We start from the raw sequence: 12,947 nt of genomic DNA on the forward strand, positions 1-12,947 counted from the left end.
TATCTATATATAGATAAATATATATATTGGTCCAGTGATCCAGTGGTCCAGTGATTGATACTTTTCATAAATATAATGTTGCCCGGCGCGGTGGCTCACGCCTGCAATCCCAGCACTTTGGGAGGTCAAGGTGGACGGATCACGAGGTCATGAGTTCGAGACCACCCCAGCCAACATAGTGAAACCTCATCTCTACTAAAAATATAAAAATTAGCCGGGCATGGTGGCATGTGCCTGCAGTCCCAGCTACTCTGGAGACTGAGGCAGGAGATTCTCCTGAACCTAGGAAGCAGAGGTTGTGGTGAGCCGAGATCGAGCCACTGCACTTCAGCCTGGGCAACAGAGCGAGACTCTATCTCAAAAATAAATAAATAAATAAATGAATAAATAGAATGTATGAGTTTTGTGACCTGCTTTATTTTTTTATACTGGAGTGCTTATATGATATATACCTATAAATCACATATATAGATACATATGTATATATCCCTTATGAATGACATACTTGGGCCCCTGTATATACATTGATATATTTTGATATATATGTCTCAAAATAGCACTTTAAATCTTTTTATGGAATAAAGCAGACAATCAGTCAATCAATGAGCCCTTACAGCTGTGAACATATTTTACATTTCAACTGACATGTAGTATATACATTTATACTAACACTCTAGAAATCTCATGAGGTGGAGAAATAAATTCTCCATGTTTCAAAGGTCTCTAACTCCATTATGACTCATCTTTTCAAGACTGTCTCATTTTCTTTATTTCCCTCATTAAACACATTTTAAATGGTACCCATGAAAAGTCAAAAAGGAAAATTCCTGGGTACTACAGTTGTATTAAGAGGTGAGGCCTTTCAGGGGTGATTTAAGTTCGGAGGGTGGCATCCTCACGAATGAGATTAGTGCCTTTGTGTTTTTGTTTTGGTTTGTTTTGTTTTGAGATGGAGTTTTGCTCTTGTTGCCCAGGCTAGAGTGCAAGGGCGTGATCTTAGCTCATCGCAACCTCTGCCTCCCAGGTTCAAGCAATTCTCCTGCCTCAGCCTCCCAAATAGCTAGGATTACAGGCATGCACCACCATGCCAGGCTAATTTTGCATTTTTAGTAGAGATGGGGTTTCTCCATTTTGGTTAGACTGGTCTCGAACTCCTGACCTCAGGTGATCCGCCCACCTCAGCCTCCCAAAGTGCTGGGATTACAGAGGATTAGTGCCTTTGTAAAGGAGGCCTAAAGGAGCCTGTTTGTCCCTTCTGCCACATGAGGCCACCATGAGAAGGCTCCATTTATGATGCAGAGAGCAAGCCCTCATCAGACACCCAATCTGCTGGCACCTTGATCTTGACCCCAAATTTCTGTTGCCTATAAGTTACCCAGTCCAAAGTGTTTTGTTGGAACAGCCCAAATGGACTAAGACACCAAGTGCCAGGAACAAATGAAAGCCAAAAGAATGCAATGGGCTGATGTATGAAGCCCAGGAAGATATGAAATTGGGATATAGGCTCTAGAAGCTGGGGTTCTAAACTGTCGTTCAAAAACAGATGATGCCGCCTTAGATGTATATATTTGAGGTGTGGAATTAGCCTCCTGCAGAGTCCAGAGGCTTAGGAAGAGCTACCGTGTCAGTGAAGACAAGACTAGGAAAACACTATCAACTGGTCTGGCCTGGGGAGGCAATAAGGAAGCTTGTTGTATGTCCTGGGATTGTGTTGTGTATAGTGTGCAGAACAAAAGCAAACAGAAAAACCTTAAAATCACACACAGAGAGAAAAATGTACCTAGAAAGGCAAGACTATTACACTGATGGCTGACATCATATCAGCAATAACCAAAGCCAGAGAACCATGGAGAAATCTTCCAAGTCCAAAAAAAAAAAAAACCTTCTAATTCTATATCAAGCTAAGTTATATTTTTTAAAATGAGGGCAAAATAATGACATTTTCAGGCAACAAGTGAAAAAATTTGCCATTCACAGATAGTTGCTGAAAGAATCACTGAAAGATATACCTAAATAAGGAGTATATGCAAAAAAGCAAAATCATATACGTCAATTCAAATAAGCCCTGACTATAAAGGAACTAAAATATATAAAGTTGGGGTAGGGTGTGGAGCAATTAAGTGAAAACAAGGTAGAACTAAAATAATGGAGAGAAACAGTAGGGAAAGATCTGAGGTAAAGAGTTCTAAAGTCCTTGTACTACTCTGGCAGAAGCTGGGAGGACTCGAATATTTAAGTCAAATATGTATGTAAAAATGCAAGTGTAACTACCAAATTAGAAAGAGTATAAGTCATTTTCAAATCATAAGTTCAGGGAGAAAAAAGAAGTAAGAAAAATTCAATTAATATTGCACAAGTCAGAAAACAAGTGGGGGAAAAGCATGAGAAAAAAAAAAACACCACAAGAAGACAGCAGAAATAATTCTAGGCCAAGTGCAGTAGCCCATGCCTATAATCCCAACACTTTGGGAGGCTGAGGTCGGAAGATCACTTGAGCCCAGGAGTTTGAGACTAGCCTGGGCAACACAGTGGGACCCTGTCTCTACAAAAAAATTTTAAAAACAGCCAGGCATGGTGGCTAATTTTTAATTTTTTTGTAGAGACAGGGTCCCACTGTGCCTATGCCTGCAGTCCCAGCTATGTGGGAAGCTGAGGTGAGGGCAGCACTTTAGCATGGGAGATGGAAGCTGCAGTAAGCCAGGATCTTACCACTGCACTCCAGCCTGGGTGACAGGGTGAGACTCCAACTCAAAAAATAAATAAATAAATCTAACCATATGAATAAATACATTCAGGTAAACAGATTAAACTCTCCCAATGTAAAAAAGATGCTTAAACTAGAAAAGACAATAAAGTTAAAGGAAAATAAAAACACATTCCACAAAATCCTATTTCAATTAGAAAGCTGCTACTGTTTCTCTTAAAGAGCTGCAGTAGTAAGCAGTATGGTTTTCTTGTTTTGTTTTGTTTTGTTTTGTTTTGAGACAGAGTCTCACTCTGTCGCACGGGCTGGGGTGCAGTGGCGCAATCTCGGTTCACTGCAACCTCTGCCTCCCAGGTTCAAGCGATTCTCCTGCCTCAGCCTCCTGAGTAGCTGGGATTACAGGCACGCGCCACTATGCCCGGCTAATTTTTGTATTTTTAGTAGAGATAGGGTTTCACCATGTTGGTCAGGCTGGCCTTGAACTCCTGAACTTGTGATCCACCCCACTCGGCCTCCCAAAATGCTGGGATTACAGGCATGAGCCACTGTGCCCTGCCATGGCAGTAGGTTTAACAATCCAACTGATTGCCCCAAGTGTTCTGAAAACCCTGATTCATGAAGTTATGTAGCAGCAAAGAGAACCAGAATTCCCAGTGCTTTGAGACTTGTTCTTTACAGAATCAATGAACTTCTCTGCAATAGAAAATAACCTCATAATCCTCTCCTATTTCTCAAGAGAAGTTCTTGACAAGGCAGTGATTCAAAGCCCTGACTAGGTAAAGTGGGACTTTAGAGACCTTAGACAAGACTTCTTTCACGATCTTTGGCAGAGTCTTTGATGCCAATGTACAAGCAGTGATTCATAGCGGCTCATGGAGCTTCTTCCTTCACCAAAGCAGCAAAACCAGATGTGCTGCCAGGTACTCAATCAGTTTTGCTGGCAAGCCACTTTCCACTGTCTTATGTCTCAATGGTCTTCCCAGTTTCCAAAATGTGTTCACAAAACAATAATTCTTTGCTGGCATCAGCATGCTCTCAAATGACAAAAAAGAGAAGCTAGCTTCACTAAGATACATCAGAATTAAATTTGGGCCAGGCAAGGGTGGCTCATGCCTGTAATCCCAACGCTTTGGGATGCCAAGGCAGGCAGATTACCTGCGGTCAGGAGTTCGAGACCAGTCTGGCCAACATGGTGAAATCCCATCTCTACTAAAAGTACAAAACTTAGCAGTGCATGGGGGTGCACACCTGTAGTCCCAGCTACTTGGGAGGCTAAGACAGGAGAATCGCTTGAACCCTGGAAGCGGAGGCTGTAGTGAGCTGAGATCATACCACTGTACTCCAGCCTGAACAACAGAGCAAGACTCAAAAAAAAAAAAAAATTCATTTGGTTACATGCTATACACATCAAATGGCACAGTTGCCAATTCCTTTAAAACCTTGATTTTGGGCCAGGCGAGGTGGCCCAGCCACCTGTAATCCTAGCACTTTGGGAGGCCAAGGTGGGCAGATCACCTGAAGTCAGCAGCTCAAGATCATCCTGACCAACATGGTGAAACCCCATATCTACTAAAAATACAAAAAAATTAGCCGGGCGTGGTAACAGGCACCTGTAATCCCAGCTACTCAGGAGGCTGAGGCAGGAGAATCGCTTGAACCCGGGAGGTGCAGGTTGCAGTGAGCCAAGATTGCACCACTGCACTCCAGCCTGGGGGACAGAGTGAGACTGTCTCAAAAAAATAAAAATAGAAATAAATTAATTAATAAAACCTTGATTTGAGAGACTGCAAGGAAACAAAAAAGTCAATTCTAGGGGAGTAATACCATATGTTAGAGGTCTTCATTGTTCCTCTGCACCCAACCACAAACCATCCAGAGTTTGCAGGACTTCACCAAGGCCTCTCCAATCATATCATTTCTTCTGCTTGCAAGATTTTCTAAGATAAGGCTTTTGTGGGGGCGCAAATTCAAGTTGAGGTAAGGTCCCCAGCCTTTTCAAATTAAGCCACCTCCTTATCAGATAAAAGAATTCCCAACGCCCAATATTTTCTGGCTAGGTACATATAAGGGTTTTCTTCAGCTCTGTTGACCTCTTGCTTCCATTAATAAGACCCTTGCCAGATAAGAAAAACATGACTTATATTTCCTTGTACATTCATTCTTAAGAGTAAGATCAGGCCCGGTGTGGCGGCTCACACCTGTAATCCCAGCACTTTTGGAGGCCAAGGCGGGCGGATCACAAGTCAAGGATTTGAGATCAGCCTGACCAACATGGTGAAACCTCGTCTCTACAAAAACTACAAAAATTAGCCAGGCGTGGTGGTGCACACCTGTAATCCCAGCAACTCAGGTGGCCGAGGCAGGAGAATTATTTGAACCTGGGAGGTGGAGGTTGCAGTGAGCTGAGATCACGCCACTGCACTCCAGCCTGGGCAACAGAGTGAGACTCCACCTCAAAAAAAAAAAAAAAAAAGAGTAACAGCAAAGGGCATTTATCCTACTTTTTCTTCTCTTCTTATAATTTCTCTTATCTGTGTATGTGTAGGATTTTTTTAGATTTAAACTAGAACCTGAATAAATACATCTGACATGGTAAATTTTAAATGATTCTTCTCAATGGGAAACTGTTTTATACAGTCTTCACATATAGCAATAATTAAAACTGCACATAATCTAAATGGATATGCTAGCAATCCACAATACCCTATACTTGTGGGGTTTTTAAAATTTTATTTTATTTTTTAAATATGGAACTCTTCACAAATTTGCATGTCATCTTTGCACAGGGGCCATGCTAATCTCTATATAGTTCCAATTTTAGTGCTGCCAAAGTGAGCACCCTATACTTATTTAAAGTAAGAGATAGGAAACAAATTCCTAAGCAATTTTGACTTAAAAAAAAAATGTTTTAGTCGGGTACGGGGCTCATGCCTGTAATCCTAGCACTTTGGGAGGTCAAGGCAGGAGGATCACTTGAACACAGGAGTTTGAGACCAGCCTAGGTAATATAGTGAGATCTCATCTTTGTTTAAAAAAAAAAAAGAAGTTCTAAATATTTAATTTTCAAATTAATAGGAAAATACATTTTAAAAATAGTTTATAAAAAAATATTGTCAACTTTCAGTTTACAGACCCCTCCTCAAAGTCCTAGAGTAAGATAAAGAATTCCTAGCCCAGGCAACATGAGGAGACCCAGTCCCTACAAAAATTAGCCAGGCATGGTGGCACGTGCCTGTAGTCCCAGCTAGTCAGGAGGGTGAGGTGGGAGGATCACCTGAGTCTGGGGAGGTTGCGGTGGCAGTGAGCCATGATCATTTCAATGCCCTACAGCTTGGGTAACAGAGTGAGATCCTATCTCAAAAAAAAAAAGGATTCCTGATCTTCTGTCTCTAATGTTATTATAAAATACACATTCAAAACAAACAACAGTGGCAACTATTAGACTTAACTATTGTGACAGAATGTCTTTTCTAAAGATGGTCACAACAGTATCTCTTTACCACATGCTCTTCCAAAACCTTGTCAACTCCCTCAGCAAGAGACAAAGTCTAATTCCCCTCCTCTGTCTGAGTGTACACCTGTAGCCAATAGAATGTTGTGGAAATGACAATGCTCAGCTTTCAAGGCTTTGTCAAAAAAAAAAAAAAAAAAAAGCAGATTTGTCGTTGTTCACTTTAACACTTGAGGCCGCCAGGTTATACACAAGCAAGGCCACGTAAAGGCAGTCTAGTCAACAGTCCTAGTCTAGGTACCAGACACATTGGTGAACAAGTCATCAAACTATTTTGGTCCCCAGGAGTCAAGTGTGTCCATCTCAACTTTCCACTCTTCCCAACTGAGATCCCAGGCACCACAGGGCTGAGAAAAACCTCTCCCCACTGTGCCCTTTCAGAGGGCACAACTTGCAGAATCGATGTGCATAATATAAAGAGTGTTTCACGCCACTAAGTTTTGGAATGAGTGCTAAACAGCAGTATTAACAATAATAAATATATTAGGGGAAAAAAATTAACCCTGTCTCTAAAATTGGATATTTTTTAGTCTAAACAATGCTAGGCTCCTGACCTACAAAACACCAACAAAGTTAAATGCAATAAAATTACATATGGATTTTCTCTTGTGTCCACCACCAAAAGTTCTAATAAAACAAACTTACACTAATTACTCCTGATTTTCACAAATGACAATTAAAGGCCTTTTTATACTTCAGCTCTTAAATAAGTCTCACAGAAATTGTGTGAACAAAGCCATGCCCACAGGCTCAAATGCTAGCTAGCTAAATTGTTAATATAAATTGTGATGTTTCTTCCCTTGCTATTAGAATATTCTTTCCGTTATCTAGAAAAAAATCATTAACAAAATCCAATAACACTGAATATGTCTTTTATATGTGGTTTACAATTAATAGTAATCATTTACCACACAAGCTAAGACTGGAAGACATACCAACATCCATTTAAAAAAAAAAAACTAGTTTAAAAGAAAGTAATTTTAAAAACTAGCCATTATAAATGCAACAAAGTACATAAAATTTTATTAAATTGCAATCCCTGACTCAAGGCAATAAAACTAGATCCAAAATAACCTCTCTAGCTTTATTATTCAGAAAGATCCCTTCTATCTCTTCAATATCTGGAAAGAAAAACAGAGAAAGAAAAAATACAAGGCCAGGCGTGGTGGCTCACGCCTTTAATCTCAGCACTTTGGGAGGATGAAGTGGGTGGATCACCTGAGGTCAGGAGTTCGAGACCAGTCTGATCAACACAGAGAAACCCCATCTCTACTAAAAATATAAAAATTAGCCAGGCGTGGTGGCGCATGCCTGTAATCCCAGCTACTTGGGAAGGCTGAGGCAGGAGAATCACTTGAACCCGGGAGACGGAGGTTGCAGTGAGCAGAGATCGCACCATTGCAGTACAGTCTGGGCAACAAGAGTGAAACTCCGTCTTAAAAAAAAAACAAACAAACAAAAAAACATATCAACCAAACAACTACATAATGTGGTAAGAGAGTATGACTGACCACAATGCCCTGCTCATCCTTAGGGACATCAAGGTGAGCTGTCCAATCTTCCTCCCCAAATTGTACTGTATAGTCCTGGGTCTACGTAGAAAGGTTCTGGAGCAGAAGAGTGACACAACTGTATCTAAAATTTGAGATCAGTCCAGTGGCTTTGTTTAGGATAGGCTGGCAGAGAGGCAAGGAGAACAGAACAGTAAAGCTTAGGCACAACAAGATAATAAAGGAACACTAAAAGTAAAAATGAAAAAGCTAAAGTTGAAAAGCTTTTTGAAAGAAAAAACACAGAAGACGTGGCAATCAAGTAGGGTGAATCTTCACATATTACATAAAAGATCTCTTCTAAATTTATTAGATAGCTAGATAAGATCTTTTGTTTTATTGTTTCTGTGCTGGAATTAAGTATGTCTAAAACTACAGTGCAATATTAGAAGTATTAATATATGAACACCTAGGTGGAAAATGAAATATACAAAATTACTCGGAATTCTCAATTATACAGATATAGGAAGGGTACCAGCTACTGGAGTCTTTCAAAATGGCACTATGAATACAGAAATGAAAACAGCCAAGTGAGCAAAATCAAAGTGTCTCCAACTGATACGTACTATGTGAGTTCCAATAGCACAGAATTATTATTGTATGCATTTTTCACTATTATATCACCAGCATCTGGAATTTGCTGAATGAGCAAATAATTGAAGTACACTAAATCTAACCTCCATAAAATATAATGTATGTTAGTTTCAAAGGATATCTTATGGCTCTGTAGCTTTCAAAAACCACAGCAACAAAGAATAGAGAACGGTAGCCAAACTAGAATATGGAATAAATCATGCTTTTGGATGTTAAAAAATCTCAAAAGACTGAGGTAATAGAAATTAAATTTAGCGAGACAGAACTAAGAGGAGAAAAACATGGGATTAATAATTTTAATTATAAATATAATAACTTCCCTAAACCCTCTCAGGAAAATAATAACTCAAATGTTGAGATGAAACTTAATATTACTAAACACAGATAGTCAGAAACAGCATAAAACGGGTAACATAATTTATACAATTTAAACGCAAAAAGATTTAAAATATCTTAGCATTGATTTTACAAAATCAGTAGACAGAGAGAGAGAGAAAGAAAGAAACAGATCCTGAACAAAATCCACCATCCCCCATGCAGCCTAATTGGCTGAGAAATCATCACAAGGGTAATATGGGCATTGCACTAACAGTCTCATAAGCAGCCAATCAGCTTCTGGGTACAGATAATAAGCACCTTTAAATAGAACCTAGAAATTATTTCACTAAAATTTAGCAGTACTTAAGTTTTTTATTTAAATTGTTCAAGTCTAATTATGAGAGGGGAAATGTTGACTTAATACAAATTCAAAGATAAACTTTTACATAAGCAAGATAGGAAGCGCACTTTAATTACATCAAAGTGTAAAATCCTTTGTTACATTCTGCTTAACAATGCTTCTAAAAGAAATAAACAGTTATGTTCTATTGGCTTGAGTTTATAAATAAACTCTTCCAGAAAGCATTTCTTTTTTTTTCAATCCAACTTGTAAAACATGCCATGTTTTCCATAAGAAACTAGTAGGGTGTTGCTATGGGAACAACATTTTAATACCATTTTTAAAACACCAGTAGCTTCAAAGAATAATGAGGTAAAGAAAATGAAGGGAAACTACTCTTATCTGATTGGGAAAAAAGATAATCCTAGTATTTCATGATGTAACTGTTATAATCATGTTATAATCAGGCAGCAACTAAGCATTTCACATACTTTTTCTGTACTTGAGAAGGAGAGTATTAGGGAATACTTTAGGAGATAATTAGCAAAGGTAAATTAATGCAAGCATTTTGAGTAAGAATAAACAGATGTTACCAGGTCCTTGTTCCAAGAAAGGAGAAAGGAAAGGACTCTGGTGTGTTGAAATTCTGAAACACTATCTCTATTCATAGTCCTAGAAAGCCCTCTGAATCAAATATAAGTGTTCATTCAACTTGAGCATAAAGAAAATGGGAGAATTATTAAGTAATAATTGATACATAAGTAATGCCTGAAAATGTTCCATTTAGAAAATGTCCCCAATTATAGATACCTAAGTGAATGGGGTAGGAGGGATCTTAAATCTTAATTGAGTAATTTAGAAAAATATTTTGAACTAGTGGTTTACACTTATTTTATCTGTTAATAAAAAACTATATTTTTGTTAATAGCAAACAAAACCACAATTGAGTGGGAAAGAAAGATTACCACACACTTCCAAAATTGAACCTGGCCTACAGAGAGCTGGGCTTTTTAGACTCCAGACTTAGACAAAGGTGCTGGAAAAAAGTCCACTGATTACAGTCATTTTGCTACAGAGCAAAAAATATTTACTTCTAAGTTCTGAAGAGTAACATGGAATATATGGGAGGATTAATAACAATACTTTGCATTTTCATAATCCCATAAAGTCTACAAGGTACTCTCATATAAATTAAATCACATGCCATCTTTCCCCTTTCAAGCTGGAAAGAACAACTATTATTCAGTGGCACATCTTCATAACATTCTGTCAGAGAATAATATTTATAGTTATATTATAGGTCAACAATAGAATACTGGGTTTCAATAATATGAACTTTTCAATAAGTAGGAAAGACAGAGACATAAGACAGAATTAGGTTATATAAGACCATTTCTCATGAGATATATGAAAACACATTATAAAAGTCAAATTATTACATACAAAAGATTCTCGGTTGAGCTGTGATGAATCCTAAATTGCTCTATAACTAGGAACTAACCACCCAGATCCTCGTCACACCCCTTTCACTACCTACCTTTTTTTCCATTTACTGTTAGAGTGCTTTTCCCTCCCTCCTACACTACTTATCCTTTAAAGTCCATCTTAACTATTTCCTTATCTTTGAAACTCTGAGATCACCATGTCCAAAGTGGCCTCACTCCACTTACTGTACCTACTCTTTCAGAATGCCTTCAATCACAGTCTTGTAGTATTAATTATATTCAAAAATGTGTTTTATCTTCTAGACCAGCATATAAAGTTCATGATGGAAAGAACCATGTCATATATTGCTCTTGTATAATCCTCTTCATGATTGAGATCATAATCGTCTCTTCCTCCTCTTAAATGTTTCAATGGAATCTCAAACTCAAGATGTCTTTTTTAAAAGAAAATCTCTGTCTGCCCTCTCCATCTTAGTTCTCTTCTAGAATTCCTCTCTCAAGAAGAGTGACTGGGCGAGGTGCAGGAGCTCACATCTGTAATCCCAGCACTTTGGAAGGCTGAGGCGGGCAGACCACTTGAGCCCAGAAGTTTGAGACCAGCCTGGACAACATACCGAGGCCTCATCTCTACTAAAACACAGGAAAAAAAAAGAAAAAAAGAAGAAGAAGAAGGAAGAAGAAAGAAGAAGGAAGAAGAAGGAAGAAGAAGGAGGAAGAAGAAGAGGAAGAGGAAGAAGAAGAGGAAGAAGAAGAGGAAGGAAAAAGAGGAAGGAAGGAAGGAAGGAAGGGGAGGAGGAGGAGGAGGAGGAAGAAGAAGAAGAGAAGAAGAGGAAGAAGAAGGAGGAGGAGGAGGAGGAAGAAAGAAGAAAGATGAAAGAAAGAAGGAAGAAGAAGAAAGAGAAGGAGAAGGAAGGAAGGAAGGAAGGAAGGAAGGAAGGAAGGAGGGAGGGAGGGAGGGAGGGAGGGAGGGAGGGAAGGAAGGAAGGAAGGAAGGGAGAAAATTAGCCAGGCATAGTGGCAAATCCCTATTGTCCCAGCTACTCAGGGAACTGAAGAGGATCACTGGAGGCCAGAAAATCGAGGGTGCAGTGAGCTATTATCCTGCCACTGAACTGCAGTCTGGGCAAGTAAGTATGACCCTGTCTCAAAAAAAAAAAAAAGAGAAAGGCCAGGCACGGTGGCTCACAACTGTAATCCCAGCACTTTGGGAGGCCAAGGTGGGGGATCACAAGGTCAGGAGTTCAAGACCAGCCTCAGCAACATGGTGAAACCCTGTCTCTACTAAAAATACAAAAACTAGCCGGGCACAGTGGCGTGCACCTGTAATCCTAGCTACTCAGGAGGCTAAGGCAGCAGAATTGCTTGAACCTGGGAAGCAGAGGTTGCAGTGAGCTGAGATTGTGCCACTGCACAATAGAGCAAGATTCCATGGAGAGAGGAGAGAGGAGAGAGGGGAGAGAGAGAGAGAGAATACATGCTATGTATTAGCAGTCAAATTAGTTGCCAAAGCAAGAAAAAATGGAAATCTTTGCCACCTCTCTCCCTTGCTGCCCATATCCAATTCATCAGTTTCTATCCATCTGCCCTCACGAAGAATCTCTAAGTTTTTTTCCCCTTCTGTCTATCTTCCCTAGCCTGATTGCAGGAATGGTTTTCTAACTACTCTCCCTACATGTTCTCCTCCATCTTTACTCTCATCTATTGATACCACAGCCAGAGTGGTATCAATCAAACTAATTTGACTGTGTCATTTCCCTGCTAAAACCTAAGATCATTAACACAGCCCACACAGCTGCATGTGACCTGGCCCTGTTAGGGGGTCTTCCTCTCTCAGGTCACTTTTATCCTCACTCATCACTCCAGGTACACCAGCATCTCCTACACTCTCAAATGTGGCATGCTGCTTCATGCTTATACACAATGTTCCCTCTACTCTGACTAATCAGCTCCCACTCATCCTTCAAATCTCTGCACAAATGTTACTTTCTTGGGGGAATCCTCCTTGATGCCCTAAAGTTAGATAATCTTTCTCCTGTTATTCTTCCATGATACTATGCTTTTCTTTAGCTCTTATCATCTTGTGTAAATATTCGTGTGAATATTTGCTCACTAACAATCTCTTCTGAAAGACTTACAGTGCCTAGCACATAGAATAAGCAATGTATAGCTACTGAATGATTAATAATAATAGAATCTAATATTTAATGAACCCTATATGCCAGGCACTATGTTAAGTGCCTTCCACAGATAAGTATTATTCTCCCTAGTTTTACAGATGCAAAGAGATTAGTAATTTATACAAGATCACAGACCCAGTAAGTAAAAGAGCTAGGACAGGAACCTAAATCTGTCAGGCACAAAACCCATGCTTTTTACCCTTAATTGAATTTGCTCCCTCAAACCAGTGCTTGTAGAACTAAATAAATACGTATTGATTACTTAAAATGTCTACCTTCTATTGGACAAGAGGTTACTGAAAAAACTG

The 12,947-nt window shown here is 39.3% G+C and overlaps 1 protein-coding gene and 1 pseudogene across 7 annotated transcripts in view; both read right to left on the reverse strand.

Moving 5' to 3' along the window:
* CDK19 (cyclin dependent kinase 19) overlaps nt 1-12,947 on the reverse strand; it is a 226,907-nt gene that overhangs the window by 105,336 nt on the left and 108,624 nt on the right. The gene's annotated exons all lie outside the window — the stretch shown is intronic.
* LOC117098129 lies at nt 5,446-5,543 on the reverse strand (annotated as a pseudogene).

Source organism: Trachypithecus francoisi, unplaced genomic scaffold (genome assembly GCF_009764315.1).
Source record: "Trachypithecus francoisi isolate TF-2019V2 unplaced genomic scaffold, Tfra_2.0 Lachesis_group15, whole genome shotgun sequence".
NCBI classification, from domain to species: domain Eukaryota; kingdom Metazoa; phylum Chordata; class Mammalia; order Primates; family Cercopithecidae; genus Trachypithecus; species Trachypithecus francoisi.